The 20,115-nt window shown below is 41.7% G+C and overlaps 1 protein-coding gene across 6 annotated transcripts in view; it reads left to right on the plus strand.

The window, feature by feature from the left end:
* The window catches only part of znf536 (zinc finger protein 536), a 229,810-nt gene that overhangs the window by 89,418 nt on the left and 120,277 nt on the right, over positions 1-20,115 (plus strand). For all 6 annotated transcript variants that reach the window (XM_036136301.1, XM_036136299.1, XM_021315959.2 and 3 more), the window contains one exon: positions 3,866-3,961. The gene's annotated coding sequence lies outside the window, so the exon portion shown is untranslated. The remainder of the gene's footprint in view (positions 1-3,865; positions 3,962-20,115) is intronic.

Raw genomic sequence — 20,115 nt, forward strand, 5'->3', positions numbered from 1 at the left:
GTATAAAATATTTTACAATTCAGTCGGCTTTAAATACCAAATAATAAAAATTAGTTTTTAAACAGGTTTTGAAAGTACAAAGTTGTAGTGAAATGTTGCTACCTCCATTTTCAAACTCAAGGTTAGAATATACTATGACAGAATAAACAAACACATATTTACTAAAGCTTTCTTAAAAATTGGTTGAAATGTTTTTGCAATCTACTTTTTGGGTGCGGCTTGAAATTATGGAGTGGCAATATATCTGAAGGCTGCCCTACTTTGGACCCCACGACTGTGGGGATCATTGAGTAGGAAGAGTTTCAAACAAGCATTCCTTCTGCCATCTAGTCAATTTTTCCATAAAATGGGCATTTGCCCACAAAACAGTGTAAAAATGCAGTTTCCATCATCATCTTAACAAGCCAAAAGCTATAAATAGGAAGAACAGTAAGGCACAATTTTAACAATGTTTTGTGTTTGGGTTATATTAGATTCTCGCTGTTTAACCATAGGCAAAAATACCATGGTTTCACAAATTTATAGTGTTAAAATTAAAAGTGAACATCATGTAATTTATTTTATCTAGAAACAAAAAGCACAGAGAAACATGAAGTTTATATACTTTCATATTTAGTCTTTTTTTGTTGTTGACGGATAGAGACACAGAAGTGTGAGAGAACATGCCAGAATCTGTTTTAGAGGTGACCTATTATGCCTCCTGAAGATAATAATAGTTTTTTTTTTTGTTTTGCACAAAATCCTTCTCAGTTAACGACAGTTAATTTTGAGCTCCTTTCAGAAAGAGCTGTTTTTAGGGCTCTGTCACTTTTATTCAAATAAGCTGTACCTGGCCACGCCCCAACTCAATGTTTACACCTGCACTTTACACATGTGAAAATGTCAAATGTGAACATTTTATTTAGACAATAATAACTCCAACGTAAGATGTGATTTAAAAGTCATGTGTTAAATTTTTGTATGTTACAGTTTTACCGCACTTGGATTGCTAGGTGAGGCGGTACCCACTGACTGTGACGTAATAATTTTAAGCTTTTGAAATGGCTCGTTTTCCAGACACTAACGAAACATTTACTGATTGCGAAAAAAACAGCTGGATTGTCCCCCACTTAGGACTGTTTCTAGAAGCTGTAGAGACCCAAATGGAAGTACAAAAACATGAAAAGTGATTTTTTTTTTCATATTAGGTTATCTTTAAGTTACTCTATTCAAAATATTTAATGTACTCTTGACAATCAATTTAAATATCAGCAGCAGATATTAGGGAGTTCAAGGTTGAAATTCTAATTCAGTCTTAATTAGTAGGATTAAATTTCCAGAATGTTTAAGTAAAACATTCAGGTGGTTGTCTAAGATACTGGTAAAAGATACAACACCGTGGTGGAAGAGTTTAAAAAACAATAGAATGAACTCTAGCTAAGTTTAGCACTGCTTCTAAACTAAATGTGCTTATTATGCTCTGTGTGTATTTCTGTTGTTCTGCTCTTTGTGAAGCAACACTGAGTTCTGAGGAGTTGATACGAGTTAGCCAAGGCTATACTGGTGTTGAGCTTAGATTAGGCCATTTACTTTACCGACAGTCATGTTAATGCTCACAGTTTATTGCCTGTTTTTTTTAATACAGTCTTAGCTTGAGCATTTTTCCCAACCCAGAATTTGATCAAATTTGATAAATTTAGCTTTGATAGAACAGAAACATTTAGGAGAAATTCCCCTCTTTAACCAGCTTGCTGTCAACTCCATCAATCCAGCACTCTCTCTGGCAAGAAGGTTATGATGAAAAATGTAAGTAGTTTTTAAAACTGGGAATTTTCTAAGCAGTTGCCTAACTTGGGTACCAGAAGCAGCTAAATCCCATTAGCTAAAACATCTCCTGACTTAAGATTTATGTATAAATTCAGCCGTAATCGACACAAATTAGATTCCCCCCCCTGGTTTCACATATGTATGTGCGGTTACACACGTATGGTGCTGTATTGTGCATGTGTGTTTTTTAATGAGCAATTGTCTATGCTGCGACAACCATTGTAAATACTGCAAACTTAGATAAACATTCTACGTCCTTCACTTGAAGTGTAGCGCTTTCTTACTTTATTAGCTTCCCGGTGCTGAAGATTTGAATGAAATGGTAAAAATTGGTTTGAAAAATCCAACGCTGCTGGATCTGGACATTTCACCGATGCTATCTAACAAATCGTCTTCCAGGCTGACAAACAATGAGATTTTAGGTTTGTTCCTGTTGTATTTTGCAGCCCCCCCCCAGGTTAAGGTGTTTTCTTCTTTATGTTTAAACACTGATGAAATTGCAGCGCGCCCTGCCTGCGCGCTGAGTGGCTCTAGGAAGGCAGTCAAAAACTGTACTCAGCGGGCCCCGAAAACACACTGAAAGGTTTGGATGCAATTCACATATAGGTCAATTAAATGCAACAACATCTGCTCTCTCCCTACCATTTGCATATAGCATTCATATGTTAATGATGTCCCTTGTTTTTTTTTTTTTTCTCCTTTTCTCAGCATGTGTGCACGTGCGTGTGCTTGTTTGTGTGTTATTTGTTTCTCTCTTTATTTTCTGTACTTCCTACCCTCCTCCCAATCTATTTGTATCACCAAACAAAAAGCGAAGCTGAAAATTTGGATTCATACGTCCCTATTTGGGAAAAAAAAACAAGAGAGAGAGAGAGCGAGAGAGAGAGAGAGAGAGACGCCCGTCCTATTTTCACTTCCTCTTGCTTAACGATTAAAGGGGAGGTTAGATGGGTGCCACAGTTGTTCCACTGCCATGCCCCTGATTTCTACAAGAAGCCCCTTTAACGGAGGAGAAGGCAAGGCCCCATCTCTTCCCCAAGCAGCCCTAATGCCTTATAAATCAATGATGACACAGATGGACTAGCGATAATCTATTTAGAATGCCTCACAGCAAATATTGTTGTGCAGATGATTAGACAGCCAGTTATTTTAAATCAAGCCCCCAAAACCTAATCTTCTGCTTCTTATAACGCTCCTCAAATCTATATTAGTAATATGGGTTTTGATGTTTTACTTATCTGATATACATTTAGCAAATGTGTATGTTCATGAAGTTTTTTATTTTTCCTTGGTTACTGCATATTTATGGAAGCGTGAGGATGTATGTGCGATTTGGTGACATGACCTGCTTTAGAAACAAAAGACCCTGTGTCTTCAAAGAGGGCGGAGGAGGACCTTTAGCACAATTGTATCTCCGGGGCATTTGTGTGCATTACTATGTGTGTGTTAGACTAGTCTAGCGACACGAGGGGGGTTTAATGGCAATCCGGGGTCCCTGCCCCTTTTCATGGTCGATGGGTCTCACTTTCGAGCGCTGGGGGGGGGGGGGCGAGGAGAAGGAAGAGAAGAGGAGGAGCTGGGAGGGGGAAAAAAGAACAGAGGAGGAGTGCAGAAATGAAGTGGAGGTTGTCAGACGTGGCAACTGCTCGAAGGCCCTGATAAATATAAGCCCTTATTGATCGGTGGAAAATGAAAGATCCCCGAGTGGCGTGCAGTATTTAGCTTCTTGTCTGCCTCGCGTCAGCGGTGGCCTTGCCTTGGAGGGATAGATTTTCAGCTGTGCCTCCAGGCACCGCAGCGCACCGGCTTTGATTTCATCTTTAACCTTTTTCAGCCACGTTCCCTTGACCTCTGCAGCAGCGCTTACTGAATTTGTTAGATTTCCATCTTGACATTGATCCCCCCCCCACCCCCCCACCTCATACTTGTCTTCCTTTCAACCTGTCTTCTTCCTAATGCTCCATCCCTTGTCCGCTCTCCTCCTCCTCCCCTCTCTTAGGTCTATATTTCATTATCACCTCTTTTTCTAATCCTTCTCCTCCTCTGTGTCTCCCCCTAGGTGGCCATTCCAGTAAGCACTAGTCAGTGAAGAGTGGCAGCGAGAGGCCTCTTGATCCCAACAGGTTGTGCACCAGTATGCAGGTGGCGTATTAAGGTCAGTTAACACTCCCTTAGCATGTAGGAAAAAACTTGACTTCGCTCAGATTTTTTATTTATTTTTTCTAAACCCTGTGTTTTATTTGCTTCTCACACTGTAAGTATAAAAGAACAAGACACATATACACACAGTTAAATGCACACACGCGTTCACACATTCCAACTGTTCGTCATTCACCCACCATTTAGTTTTATCCCCAAAGGCACTGTCTTAAACCAAAACACACACACACGCAGTCACACAGCTACAGTACACTGCTGTTATGTGCGCAGACAGAACTTGTAACAATCTGGATTGTGATAATCTATGATAATCATCCACCACATGCCACCTAAAAACGCACATGGGTGGCATTCAACACCCACACTGGCACACATTGCTTCTGCGTGTCTTGCCTCCCTGTGCGGCTCTCTCCAATGTCACTACCTCTCAGGTCAATGTCACCGCTCCTGTCCTTATTTTGCTCCTTAGGTGAGGAGGATCCATCTCTGTAACGCACAGCAAAAAGGAAGGGATCTCAAACTATTTATGTGTGGCATAAATGTAATGTAGTTCCAGTCGTATATCAAAGAGGGATAGTTGAGGGTGACAGAAGTGCAATGTTAAAGATCCAAGACAGCATGGATCTGTCCCTCACTGCTGAACAATGTCTCCCGTCTCTTTTTGTATTCTCTTCCTCTCTCCCCTCCTTTAGCTAGACTAGATGGATGATAAATTCCCAGCTACAAAGCCAGCAACAGCTGTTGGCAGACAGGCCTGATATGAGAATAGCAGCATAGGATGAGCGGGCATTAAAAATTAATATGCTATTTAGCTTAGGTGTATTTTAGGTATTTGACATTTTCATGTCCGGGACAGACTAAATTTATTCATAGCTGAGAAAAAAAATAAAATCTAAAAAAAAAAAAAAAAGAAAAAAGACGAAGAAGAAGAATGGGTGCGGGGAATGGAGACAAGGGTGGGGGGGGATGCAGGGAACACTAAGTGAAGGCCATTTTGGTTTTATGGTCACCCTGTTTCACTTTGCTTCCCACCGCAGTGATCAGTGCATGTGTGTGTCTGTCTGTGTGTGTGTGTGTGTGACATGTCTGCTGCCCAAGAAAGTATGGCAAGCCATAAAGTAATGAAAACACCACGCATTATTCACAGCTTAAATCTTTGTATGGACAAGATGTACCTCAACCAGTCTAACATTTAAAGGTGAAATCTGTTCAAATTAAATTTTGTGGTTAAAAAAAAAAATCAATAACCATTCACAAACGTTATCAAAGCTGACCGTGATAGTACCACATGGTACTTTTAACTGAAAATGATCAAACAAATAAACAAAGCATAAACTAGCCATACCTGGGACACCTTGCAGCGTTGATGTATAAGGACCGACGCAACATGGAGGGTAAAGCAACCTAATCTATTGATCTAATGATACAGCCTACTTGTTACAAGAGATGATCACATTCAGTTCAGGCTCTATAAAAAACATTTAAAAATCGAGCCTATTAGTTTGCTGCCAATTAGAAGCTCAGAAGAAGATGCCAACTTTAGCATCGTTACCAGCTAACAATTAACCCGCCTCAGTATTCCAACTGTGCTTATTAATCCTTTATATCTTGTCTAGCACAATTTTGTTTTTTTCTACCAGACACCCAAAATGCTGTCACAAGAACTATTTATTATTAACTGGTGAAGACTTCTTTAATGTTTTTAACACGAGTGTTGTCAGCCAGCCCCGCCAGAACTTCAATTGTTGACTCCATCAACACAACAGAGCAACTTCTTTTCTTCCTTTCGAAATAATAATAATAATAATAATAATAATAATAATAATAATAATAATAATAATAATAATAATAAATGTCAAACATAGATACAATGGGGTGTCAGGCTTGGGATTCATAAGGAAAGTGTCTATATTACCAGATGAAGTCACACGCTGGTAGGAACCAGCCATTTGTGAAACATACATCACTCTGATGAGAAATGTTTTAACATACGCTATAACATAAACACAGTATAAACAATAGTCTATTTGAACAAACGTCAATGCTCTAACTTACTGATTCTGCCATGCCAGGTGGATATCATTACAGGGTGTGGCCTGCTCGAGTAGTTGAATTTTAAAAAGCCAATGCAAGGAAGTAAGATGTACAGAAACTATATCTTAGATGGCAGAGAAACAATGAATTTGCTCTGAATACTGCTACCAAAGGTTGCATGTGTCGTTTGCCTAACAATCTGCAACCTAAGTTATAGGTATAGGGTATATAAGTATATATGGAGTGCAGTCCTCGAATGTTCCCATGAACAGTGAATCACCACTGCAGTTTTAACCAGTTTTAAAAGACACACACACAAAAACGTTCTAATAAGAAACTGGATGGTGTTTTAGAGAGATTAAAAGTGTCCCATAACCAGGTGAGCCAAGAGTGCCTCTGGTCTGTCGTTTTATTTTTATTTTAACATTTTTTCGTCATTTGTTTGCTTGAAATGTCCATCATTGCCTGGTTACGTTAGAAACTCATTTCCAGCTCCCACAGCATCCATATCTGTATTTTCTTTCAATAACCTGCCGCTGCCGGTTCGTCAGGCAGCACTTCAGCTCAATCTGATAGTCTAATGAAAATGGCACAAAATTAAAGTTTTTCTTGCAAACTGATACCGATTGTGCCTGTTTATCTTCTTTATAGTCAGCACAAGATTCAAAGAAATGTAATGAAGTGATGAAGTGAAAAGGTCCCTGTCATGTTCACACCATATTCTGTGTCATTTGAAATTAAAAGTAAATTTCATTTTCCATATGTGGTCAATTTTGTTTGGGCTTTATTACTTGAGTCCAACTAAGTAGTTTAGCCAGTTTAACCAGCTGGTGAAATATGCTAAAAGATAAAAGGTATTTAGAGAAAAAAAATAAGTGTAATCACTATGAGAAAGCTGGTGCACAACAGTTTGCCACCATGAAAGAGGGCTTTTTGGTAGACTGTTGGTATGACAAATTTAAGACACTGTGAAGAGTCATTTCCTGGGACCATCTGACAATCAGAAGGTTGCGATGTTGTTTCCAGATTCCCTCTGCTCACTGTTGTGGGGTGCTTGGCAACCTGAAGTGACCTACGGATGCTGTGTATCATTGTATGAATGTGTGAACTCGTGTGACTGTGGGTAAGTTAATGTGACTTGAAGTGCCTTCATAAAACAAACCTTCAATGACCTTACATCCAAGACACCTTGTCACCAACTGTGACCCAATTGCGTGCTGCCCAACCATTGGCCATTGCTGTATTCCTACATTAATTACCTGTCTAACTGTGTGCATGAGTTAAAAATTAGGAAATGGGACGGAAATGTTTGTTACCGTATTTTTCAGACCATAGGGAGCACCGGATAATAAGGTGCTCTGTGAATAAAGGTGTCTTTGTGTGTCTTTGTCCACACATAAGGATCACCGGATTATAAGAAGCACTAAATATTCCTACCAAGTGTGTAATATCACTCCGCCCCTTCACATACACAGACCTCTCCTGAGAGAGAAAGCTATCCATCCCTGTCAGAAGGACAGAGTAATTGGACTACACTGCCCTGTTTCTAACATAAGGCCAAAATAAGCGTAACTTTTATATTTAATTAACTTACTAGGTTTATTGTAGCTAGCGTGTACTCTAGGCGTTGACTGCCTAAAGGCTCCTACATACTGGGGCATACTGTGAGCTTGGTAGACTCCGCACTGACTCTCTGCAGACATTTTGCCCTTCATAGTTGAGCGTACTGTTATCTATATTTCTTGTGGCAAATTCCTATAATTTCCACACTTTCTGCCAGTAGGACGAAGCGGCGGAATGGATGGTAAAATGTGTGATTAGCTAGCTGAGCACCTAGAGCCGTTTCTTTTCCAGCAGGCTCCCGCCGCACCCCTGTCAGTGAGACCAGAGAGGGACTGTGATGCCTTGCGACCGCCTGCTTGGTGCAGCTTAGTGTATCAAGCTCGGTGTCATATATAAAACAGTTTGATGTAAAGATTTCTTGCCGCCGAGAAGTTTATAGTGTGACACCGCGTATGCGGTTGTAAAAATAGAACTCCCCCACATATTGCACGAATATGTGGGGGCCTTTACATGAATGCACTTCTGGTTTCAACGTTACAGTCAGGCAGTCTTGTAGACAGCTCAGGGGTCCTATCAGGTAGCGACACAGTGTACCGTAATGCTCCGAATATCCATTGAGCGGAGCAGCTTCATTGCTTACCAAAGTCGTACTTACACTTTGGATGAGCTACAGAGCTTCACAGCTCAGGTGGGAGAATTTGACACACAAACCCCTCAAGAAGACAAGAAGAGAGCGGTTGTTGGAAAAAGTAAAAAGAAGTGCAGAACATTTTTCACAAGCTGTTTAGCTACAGTTTATGTTTATAGCAAAAAAAAAATGGAAAAATTCAAGGGGTGTGACTACTTTTGCAGGGTAATTTATATATAGTTATTTGTATATAATTGATCCAAAAATTCTTATGAAAGCAACAGTATGGGTGGATGATCCCGTGTGAAGTATAACCACTGTGCACGAACCTCAAATTTGCCACAGGTGTCACAATAATGCATCGCTGTCTCTCGATTAGTCATCTTCCTCCCCTTCCCAGCTGTTCTCCTCATCTCACACTTTTACAGAACTTTACTGATTCCTTGGTTTTCCCCCCACCCCATTCTCTCCATTCACATTACCTCCATGCTCGGCAGAAACGTTCTGATGCAGCGCGGCACTGTATACGTGCTGACTGTTATTACCTTGGGGAACGTTTAGCAGCTCTGTGTTTAACACCATAACCTCCGCTACATCAGCAGTGGCAACCCGGGAAAAAAACCCGGGAGGTGGAAACCAGAGATGGCTCGTGTTAGGCGAGCAACCGACTGATCACCACAATAAAGACGACAGGAGGGAACAAGAGAGAGAGCGGGAGGGAGACCAAACAAGCCTACTTTATTTCAAGCCACTGGATGATCAGTGCTTCTTAAGGGTTGGGATAATTTCTTGCGATATCTCTCACTACAAAGTAAACAGAAATCAAAGCCCTTCATGCTTCAAGACAGAAGCACTAAATGAAAGCAGCTATCTTAACAGCCTCATTCATTTCTGCTCTTTTTCCCCCCCCTCATGTGCGCCATTGATTTCACATAACTAGTGTTAAGTGAAACTATTTTAGTACAATGGATCCACTTGACTCTGTGTCTGTAAGCTGGGCTGTCTTCAGCTTCAAGGACAGTCAAATAAAACTAGTAACAATCAGGGTTGCTGGATTAAAAATAAAGTCTTTTTTTTTCCTGTTCTTGTGAGTTGCTGCCAGTTTCTGTGGCGGTGTGGTTTTCAAAGTGTCACAGCAGCCTGTGTGCCTTTGAGGCTAAAGCCTCTTGGCAGATGTCACTCCCTGTCATTCAAATTCCACCACCCAGCCCTGACCAACATATTGTACACATCGACCAGCTCCCGTTCCACCCAACACTCGTCACAGAACATCCCCTATTCCCCTTCTGGTTTTTGAGAGACTGGGGGCATCCTGAAATAAATGAGCTCTAACAAAAGATGTGGCCTTGTCCTTCTTATAGAGAATGGCGAGGCAACTACTTCATAAGGCAGTTTGCAGCTCCAGGAACCCTTTTCAGGAACCAGAGTAGATTTCTGGGATACCCTTTACCCTGTGTCGGTTTCCTCTGAACCTATCAGGATAAAACACCAACCAGGGCCAAGAAAAAGGCCCTGGTTTGGAAGTAGAGTTTTTCAGAGAGAGGATGCTAAGCAATTGTAATTGGTTGAATTTTTGTCAGCATTGCCATTAAATCATCTCAGTTTTCTAAGAGAGTTTAAATCATTAACATCAGCTTTGGGTTGTCTGTGGAGGAACAGGAAGAAACTGGCAGTGCAATGTTTTAAGGTTTTAAGTTTGTGTTCTAGTTCATGCAGTTAAATTGGACTATCGATGAAGCATTTTAATTCTAATCATCAGCCGCAGCCCTCCGTTACCATTACCTGATTTTAGGTGGAGAAATCTTGCAGCTTTGTGGGCTTGCTTGGCCCACAAAGCTGCCACAACTAGGAAGAGATTTAAATCCTGTTTTATAGTTTGATCTCTTAAAGGTATACTATGCAACCGGGGTTGATTTTCCAGTGAGGCTGCCCCCCAGAGGGCGAAAGTAAAAGTGCACTGTCATAAAGATGCTCAGCTGTTCTGGTTTCTCCATCAAGCCAGGCGCGGTTGTTTTGAGCTTAGCAGACAGGCGAACGCAACGAAAAGTGGAAAAAACGGCAGTACAAACAATGAATAACACAGTGAAGGTATGAACATACACAGAGAGAAACCATTCCAATGTTACTTGCAATCGCATCAGCAGAAACGCGAGGTCCGCGTCAGCCTTGCAGCCTTCTTTTTCTTTTAGCTCTCGCCATTCGGAAAAAGTTTGCCCGATGTTCCCCCGTGTACGACTCCTCTCTCTGTCCAGAGCCCTTTTCCTCTTTCTTGCCTGCTCCGACATGGGCTTTCGCTGTTTTCTCGCTGGTTCCGCCATGATAACTGCACAAATATCGCCACTGCGCTAGCAACGAGCACACCTTTCACTGTGGGCGTGTGGCAGTTCTCACCGTAAAGCAAGACCGACTCTCGCGATGCACAGACTTCTGAGCCTGTGGGTGCGGGCCGAGGGCTCCTGCAATTGCAAGTGCGGTATTTCCCCCACAGACCACCAGGGCGGCCGAGAAAACCTTAGTTCAACCTGAAATGACTCATTTAATCATCCAAAACGGTATGGAACACATTAATTAACTGAAAAATGTTGCATAGTATGCCTTTAAATATACTGAAGTTGTTGCTCTTGAAGCATTGAGCGTTCAAGCTAGCTTCATACTCTGCGGGAACCGAGAAATTTGTGGGGGTGGCAACAACAAGAAAAAAGGTTGTTTATTCATTCTGCACAAGAAGCTCAGCTGCCGAACACCTAGAAAGCCCCCAACAACACCCCCACCCCCCAGCACACGTCACACCCATGCTAGATTGTGGAAATGTGAGAGACATAGGGCAGGAAGCGAGGAGAAGACTAAAATGGTTGAACTTTGTTGTTATTTGCAATCGCTGAAGATTGATTGAGGGTGGGTGTTGGAGGGGGGCACAGACGAGGAGTCAATCACAGGGCAGGTGGAGCGCTGAAACTAGAGGAGCAGACAGAAATAATGGCTCACAGCTCTGGCGCTGTTTGGAAAGACTGTGAACACCAGGGGTGTGCGGTACTGCAGTCTCGTTGGTGGAGGGGATCTTACACATCTGTTTAGACATTTCGGCTTTTCTAACTTAAACACGTCCATCCAGATCCTGAGCAATCACAAATAGTAGTTGGACAGGCTGCCAAAAATAAAAGGTTGTGCCCAAACCTTAAGTTGAGAACAAGCAGCGAGAACTCCCAGTCCTGCAAGAACAAAATGGCGTCATTCGCAGGATGAGCGAGTACAACTTTATCTGTTCTTTCGGAGTATGTTGCAGCCTTAATCCCAATTAAAGCACTCTGTTCTCTTCTCTCCTCTCCCCTCACTTCTAAATTAAGAAAACACGAAGTCTGCCCTGGTGAAATCGCTTTAAAGCATGCTGCAGGGACAGCTTTCTGTGAACGTCTTAGTGAGTTTCTATAAGATATAAGGTATAATAACTGTAACAGAATCAATAGTTATATTTTTTTTTTGTTCACAGCTTTTTATTTCCTGGAAGAGAGCCCATCTCCCACATTTAGTGGTAAATTAAAATGTCAGTCAACACAGTAGAACAAGAGCAAGGTTCAGCACCAATGGAGCTGTTTTCCACCCCACCGTGGAAACACACACACGATTTGGCCTGGCTAAAGAAAAAAACCTTCTTGGAAATGAAGTTGGATCACATAGTCAAAGCACACCTATGATTTTCACTCGTGACATTCCTTTTTATCCTATTTGCGGGCCTTCATGCCATGTTTCTGAGTGGAAAATAGAAAACAGTGGATGGCCAGAACACAAACACCAACTGCAAATGTCTGCAAAGGCCTAATCAGACTAACTTCCAGCATATTAGCAGTAAGAATCCCCATCCCCCTTGTGTTCTCTCTCCCCCAACCTCCCAACCCCCCCCAGTTGTGGCATTGCTCGCCTTTCCTGGCAAGTTTCCTGAATTAAACTGCTGGCTTCCTGTTCTTTCATATGCACGGCCACATCTGGGGAGCCCGCTCACAGGGCCCCGCCGCTTAATAACAATCACCTTCCCTTTCACTCGGCCCTGATTGTTTCTAATTCGCCCTGACAGATAGTAGCTGACAAGCCGCCCGCGCCTCCCTCCCTCCGTGACCTGAGCTCACTCAGCACACTTATAAGGCCTGTCATTTTTAATATTTGATTTTCACTTCGTAAAAAGTTATGTGTTTTAGAGCTGCCACAGACACCCCACCCCCCCAAATCACATGATGAAATCACTATTTAACAGAAGCAACGTCCAATGGCCAGTTTTCCCTTCACTCTCTCCCTATTGGCAGTTTCAATTGATCCACTTTTTTTTTAAGTCTTCATCTTCCCATCCCTTCTCCCTCATATTTGATTATTTGCCTTTCTTGCTGCCTTTTCCATTTTCACAGTTTTGTATGTCTTGCTAGCCCCCTCCATCCCTGTTTTAATTTTTTTTTCTTTGCATTATGAAAACAAGCCAAGTGGGATGGCAGCTCTAATACACACTTTATCTAGGTGTAAACATAAAGCCTCAACTTTAAAGGTGGCAGTAGGTATCAAAAAATTAACATTTTACATCCATCACTGGCTTCCAGCAATATTTGCTTTCCATTGATTCCCATTAAAGAGATATAGAGCCATGCGAAATGCATATCAGGTAGGCTGATCATTAAATGAAAGGATGGATTCATCGACATCTTGACGGATGACATTTTGCTGCGCGATCCATAAAGTCCTTCAATAAAAATATAATTTGGAGCTTAAGACAAAGAAAGAAAGCGGTGGGGGTATGCCATAAAGCCATAAAAGCACGGAATGATTGCAAGATGTATACATGGATGAACAACAGAAGCGTGTTGAAAAAAATATATTTAAAAAGAAAACAGCAATGCTCTCTTTTTAGCATTGATCTGACTGATCAGATAAACCGTCTTCCAACTCTACAAACACCTCCGTTCTGTCTTTTCAGTCAGCTTTGTGCACCCGAAACCAACCCCCCCCCCCCCCCCTTCTTAACCCGAAAGTGCCGCACTTTGATATCGGGACACTGAGATGCCCGGGGCGCACCCACTTCCATTCTCGTCTTTACCCGACGACAACAACACAACTAATTGGAGTACCACTGCATGTTTTCACTAAAGGCACAATTTAATTACATTTGAGCTGGGAACGAGTATTTTGGGAATGTCTGTATGTTCATTCAAACAAATGGAGCGAATGAAAAGCAATATTTGTTTTGCTTTGATTAACAAACGGGCAGGGTAATTTGTCAAGGAGAAAAAAAAAAAAACGAGCGAGGGCAGAAAATCCTGTTTAACCCCCAGCTTTCCAGTGGTGAACCCTTCTCAGCTCACACACGCACGCACGCATATTGCATTCGCACATTCCATCCCTCCTTTAACATCTTCCTCTGTCTCAACACACAACTTTTGCTTCCGGCTTTGTGACTGACCTCCCTCTTCGGCTCTTTCTTTCTTTCCTTCTTTTCATTTGCCCATCTTTCTCCCTGCAGTGGGGGCTTTGCAGACCTCCTGTTCATAAATGCTTTATTAATAACTCAGTGAATAATGTAAAGAGTATTGTTTTCTCCAAGGTTGTATTAATAAACATGAATGAATTTATTTCTCTTCACCAAAGCATGATTAATGCACATTAATGTCTGGATATTGCTCACTCTGCCCTGCATCACCAAGCACACATCAGCCCCATCCCCACGCTGCTTCTGCCACCAAAAAAAAAAAAGACAACCTATCAATGTTAAATATTTATGGCATAATATTAATGGTTTTGTAAAGAAAATAACACATTATTAATCCACTGATTAACAACTGATTAACCTTTTTTATTAAACACGTGATCCGTGCATCATCGACTCAGGATACGTCGACTGACTGCACCGCAGAATAATTATTTTTGTGTCTTTTCTAATTGCATGCATTCGCATGGCTGAGCTATGTGCATGTCTACGGGTATTTCTTCCTCTCTCGTCTTGACACATGCACGGATGCAAAGCTCACACATGTGCACGTAGTGTAAAATGTATACGTCTAAGGAGGCGGCGGAGGACGGGGTAGGAGAGGACGCGGAGGACAATAAAACATGCAAACATAAACTGGCAAATTCTTTAACTCTGAGGGAGAACAAGCGCAGCGCCCAAATTTAGCAGCAGATCTCTTTAAAACAATGGGGTTTAATTCACATATCCGTTTATTCTGCAGTCACTGGCATGGGATGGGAAAGTGGAGTGAAAACACAGCTGAAGGACAAAACATTTTCCCTTTCTCTCCCTCTTTTGCCTCTGCTCATCTCAGAGCCATTGTCTTTGTATTTTTAGTTTGCGTCAACCAAAAGACAATAATGTTATGTTTTCTTACATAGTGGAGCTGACCTCGAGTCGGCAATGGCAGATTAGACATCATGTAAATTGAGAGTTCAAATCCAGGGAGTGGATTTCTGACTTACTCTTTTGTTACATGAAGTTGTGCAAATGCATGTAACAATAATAATGTGGTTTTGTAAACTTAGAACAAATTAACAGCTTTAGTGTTTTTAGTTGAATGGACTGAGATAAAAACTCCACAAAATAAATAACAAAAAACTATTAACCAATAAATATCCTACACCTAGACTTTTAGTGTGATTTTTCATGTTTATTTTTTTCTTCTAAAACTTTCCAAATTTGTTAAAGGTGAATCTTCAACTTTTAGGGCTCACATTTTACTACCACTGAGAAGTGTGAGTCATTGCTGTCATGAAGTCAACCTGCTGCCATTACGGCTTTTGGACCCCTAAGCTATGTACACCCTTACTGGGTAACTTATGCGAGAGTGAGCGGGCTTTTCTATCACATCAATAGTATGATGTAGAGACTTCTGATGGTCCGTGTGACTAGCTTGATTTAAAATTGTGCCTGGACCAGAGCGAGCTGAGGACTCCTGTGTTTGCAGGATATCTCTGGCTTTAATGGTGATTTAAGAATGACCAGGAGCAGCTCAGGGAAATACTCCTATTTGTGAGTTTGTGGTACAGATGTTTTGTGAAAGAGGCTAACACCTTAGTCATACCACCCAATCTGATCTACAGTACACTCAACAGCAAAGGCTGCGTGACATCTGTAGCCACCCACCAGGGTCTGCTGGAACCGTCCAGGGTTGTTGGTGTTCCACAATTTGGATAGGTTTTCTCTGATGGAGTCCAATGGCACAAAGTGAGATGACTTCTTTCTTTCTCACCCCCCCCCCCCCTGATTAGACAGTGTAAAACATGCTTGACCAAGAGGGTCAATTGGTTCCAAGATGTGAAGGGGTATTTCAATGCCTTGGTGAGTGAGAGGTGCGGTACACAATGGACAGGACCCCAGTCTATCATTTTACCAACACGCCGGAAAAAACTAAAGACCTCCATGAATGCACACAAACTCCAGTCGTCGAGGGCCAGGGTCCTTGAGGTCTGAATCTCTGCTTTAACACACTTGACTGCAATATGAGCACATTAGCAGGGCTCTGCAGAGCTTGACTCCATGTTAGTGAGGTAGTTTAGCCATTTGAGTCTGGTGTGTAGGTCAAGAGACACATCCAAACGTTGCAGGACACCGGCCCTCGAGGGTTTGAGTTTGAAACCACTAATCTAGAGTATGGTTTTGGACCTTTGTGGGAATTAAGGTACCCAGAGAGAACCCACACAAAGTAGAGGGAGCTAAAATTCCTCATGAAGACTCCAGCTAGGTGTGAACCCAAGAGGTTCTTGTAGTGAGGCACCAAGGCTAACAGCCGGAGCCATTGATCCCATTTCACCTAGTCCATTGCTTGAATTATTTCCACACAAAAACTAACTTCACAGTTAAAGGCAAAGGAAAAACGAACAAACAAACAAAATACATTGTAGCACTGCTTGATTTTATGATGTTTCCCTGAACACTGATCATGTGGACGGAGAGCATTATTTCACCACTAGACGTTCTGTCAAGACTGGGATGGATTATGGAGTTCGCTATTGTCTTTCCCTTCTGATTTGCCCTTACTGTTCTTCAAATTTCCCTTTCCTTGGAGTTTTTCTTTTGCTATCATCAAACTAAATTAGCCTGATCCCAAAATACACTGACAGACATATGGTTTGGCCCAGTTTTCAGACGTGTCGGGTTCAGTTTTTGGTCACTCTATGAAAAGAATCTGTCTGTGTGTGTGTGTGTGTGTGTGGGGGGGGGGGGGGGGGGGGGGGTCTTGGATTTCAGGCCTGAATGGTATTTATAGTTTCTCACACAGATGTGGAATTCACACTAATTGATAAAAAAAAATCACATGGAGTCAGTTTTCCTGCCCTAAGCAATTTTGAAATCTTCAGTTCATCTGTTCTTTAAAGAAGCTCAAAGAAAAGGACAGGTACATGAAACATAGGCCTTGTTTTATTTGTGTTCATTCATTGAAGACAAAACTATCGCATGGTGTCAGTATTTCTTGATTATTTAGGGATTGATAACCAGTTATGATTGGGCTGTCACTGTCCTAAGTGCTGACTCAGCACCAACTAAAGGGATTAGCTGTGCAGTGTGTGTGGTAGGGCAATTTAGGACAGCCTACCATTTCAGAACCTTTTTTACAAACTTGCTTTTTAAACTACACAAATGCTTTTACAAGTTTCTTCTCTGTTTGTTATGTTAGACTTAAACAAAAAGTTAAACAGAGTTTGCAGTGGGAGTGGCATACACAGCACTCCAATATAATCAAAGGGTGAGTGTCAGGATAAGAATCAAATGGCTGACATGAACATCTGGCTTTCTTTATCAAGCATAGACCAAAGTTCAAAAACAGTTAGCTGTGAAAAAATGCATCGCTAGCTGTCAAAAGAATTAGCTTGGCAATCTTTAAACAAAGTAACAGGTAAGTGGATAAAATTCCAAGCATTGCTTCAATTGGTGAGCTACTGGCCCTAAAACGCTGACCTTTTACTTTTTTTAATGTGTCCTGTCTCGTAATGTCACACTGAGAATTGCTTTCTTTATGCCAAAGACAGCCCAACAGATTTACTTTCACAAGTGGAGCATTGCTACTTTCGCTATTGTGCTCTGCTCGATATGTATGCAAAAACATTATTGGATATTATTTTGGGATCATTTCAAATTCAGTGGACACAGAAAAGGAAAGGTAAAAGAGAAAGAAAGAAAGGAAATTTCACAAAACAGGCTGAAGGCAGTTTCTATAATAGTTGGTCAGTTTTGATCAGAGTGCCCTAAGCCCTATAATATTATATAAAACAGCCTTGTCAACCATTTTTACCAATATCCACTACCTGCATCACACCTTGAAGTGATGCCTTCTGTGCGATTTGTTCATAAGGGGAACACTCATGTTACTCGCTCTGTCTCACAGTGGTCTGTCAGTCTTCAAAGACACATTAGATTTGTAGCAGAACAAATAGAGACGCATCAAAACACTCCAAGCCAATGCAAGCATCAGCGGGAGGAAGACATTTTTGCCTCCCTGTCACCAGCTGCAGTTTGGACGTACCACCAGAGGAGTTTTGGTGACAGCCCCATGAAGGCTGCTTTGTTTTGCTAAGTCGTCTCCATTCTTTTTAATGAGCTATTATGGTTATGTTTTGTCTCTGTCGTGTTCGTTGGCTGGCTGAGTTTCTGAGACGGCAAGACAGAGGCAAATGGGTAGACAGTAGCGGGGCGTCCTTTGGGGGGAAGGGGGGTTTCTTTGCACCTTTTAGGAAAGATAGGCTGTCACAGGGAAAAGGTATATAAAAAGAGAAAAAAAATCACGTGTTTCACAAATCCACCTAAATTAAGAAAACGGTGTCCAATTTCACAGTTTTTGCGTTATATTACTTTGCTTGAAGATAAAGGTGATACAGTTTCACTGCTTTGCTTCAGATGGGAGAACCCAGCAAATCTCCAAACTCATATTGAACCATATTTGCAAAGGAGAAGCAATAACCTGCTCTCCTTGTCTCGCCCAAATCAAAGCTGGAGTCTTGAGGCCAAACACCAAACTCTCTCCCTGCTTACCCACCTTTTTTCTTTGCCTGGAGATGCGGCAGGCTTCCTCAACGCGCACATGTGGTAAACGGTGAGGTATTAGATGGAAGCTGATGGGATGTTGAAGGGGAGAAGATGAGGGAAGTAGGGTGGCTAAGCAGCCGCTGTGACAACCCTCCTGTCAGCAGGTACTCAGTATAATTGGTAAACGGAGGCCGCGGGATGGTAGTGGGGCCCCTTCCCTTCTTTCTGTTTCTGTTCTGTTTCCCCCCCCCCCTTTTTTGACAAGCTTTTGAAGTCGCCAGGCAGGTGTGTATAGCCTGTTTCCTTTTTTGTTTGGTTCAGAGAAAGACAGAAGCCAAACCCAGAGAGAAGAAAAAGGAAACTGGAGAGGTACACATGTGAGTGTGTCAGTAACGCACCAAATTCACTAGAGCTAATAAGCTAGGGAGTGGACATCCTAGTCGGTCAATTTTATTTTGAATACCACATTAACAGATGTGTTTTCATCCATGTCCAACTCTTCCTTTGCTCTCAGTGTCAAGCCCAGCCATCAGGCTCTGTTTGCCCTCTAATGAAACATATTCATCTTTATCACACTCTCTCGTGGCTCTCGAACTTACTTTACAGCATAGTCAATTAAACCCTTAGGGGCCACTCTATGTGTAAAAGGATATATAATGCTTTGACATTTCAGCAAGTCCATATTAGACACACCCATAGAGTATCTGGCTTGGATGGGAAAGAGACATAGTCAGGCCCAGAGGTAGATGAAAGCCCGTCGGAGGGATTGGGTCTCTTGTAAGCCAGTTAGCCCTTTGGATTCAGTTACTTATGCTGATGTAAGAGGGCAATTGTAAGCTGATACTCAATCTCTCGGTGACCCCTTCACTGGCTCTTGTTCTCACATTAGGCTTCATAAAGTCGTATATAGTGTAACAATAGACTAATAAATAACTAATATGGACTTAACTCAATAGAAAAGTGTATTAGTGTTCTGGATTACAGTTTAGGCTTCTTGCATTTTTTTATAACACAAGTCTTGGGACTCCTGATATATTCTTTCTTATCTATATCTATATCTATGTCTGTCAGCTTCTTTTCTTGAGTCGGTCCTTCTTAGACATTCATACCCAAATTGAAACTGGTTAGTGGTAAATAGTATAATGATGCAAACGATGCCTCATAAACTGCCCATAACCCTGTTCTTGTCTCCAGGCTAAAAACTGATCCTACAGCTTATCGGGGCCAACATTTGCTTAAGTCCTTATTGAGACCAGGACTCTTGCTTTTCTTCATAGATGGATAGGGTGGGGGTGGGGGGTTCAATTGCACACTTAACATGCTTCACTTGGAGGTAAATCATTGTCCAGTTAAGGTCAAAGACTCTCCAACAATGAAGTATGAGTATTACAGGCAGTTGCAGAACTATGAGTTGACCTAAACTGTAAGCAAAGGTCACCATACCCAACAGATGCCTTGTAGACAGCAACCATCTCCATGCAAACCAAAACTGTGACACCCATTAGCTTTTATCAAGAGCTGGTAATGGAGCCTATGGAACTATGATGCTAGTGATGCTAGCTGCTGGTGTTTTTGCTCCTAATATTAAATGTTGCGATTGTTGTTGAATGCCACATTCTGCACCAGAGACAGGGACCCGCGTTATGAGACTTTATAGTAAATGGCACTTAATACACAGATTTTAGATTTTAATTAAAAACTTTACTCGTTTTGTAAACATCCAAGACTTAACCTAGGCCCCCCATCCAAGACCTTAATCTTATAAAGCCACCGATCTTCAGTGAAAGCAAGCTGGTAGCTCTGGACGCACATACTATCCTGTGAAATGCTTTTTTAGCCAGTGAAGCTCATGGACTTTGGGCAATTAAGAGTTTTTAACAACAGGTTCATCCTTGCTTTAGCTTCATAGTCTTGACGGCAGAGATGTATCTGCAAC

The sequence above is a fragment of the Fundulus heteroclitus genome, chromosome 4 (genome assembly GCF_011125445.2).
Source record: "Fundulus heteroclitus isolate FHET01 chromosome 4, MU-UCD_Fhet_4.1, whole genome shotgun sequence".
Lineage (NCBI taxonomy): Eukaryota > Metazoa > Chordata > Actinopteri > Cyprinodontiformes > Fundulidae > Fundulus > Fundulus heteroclitus.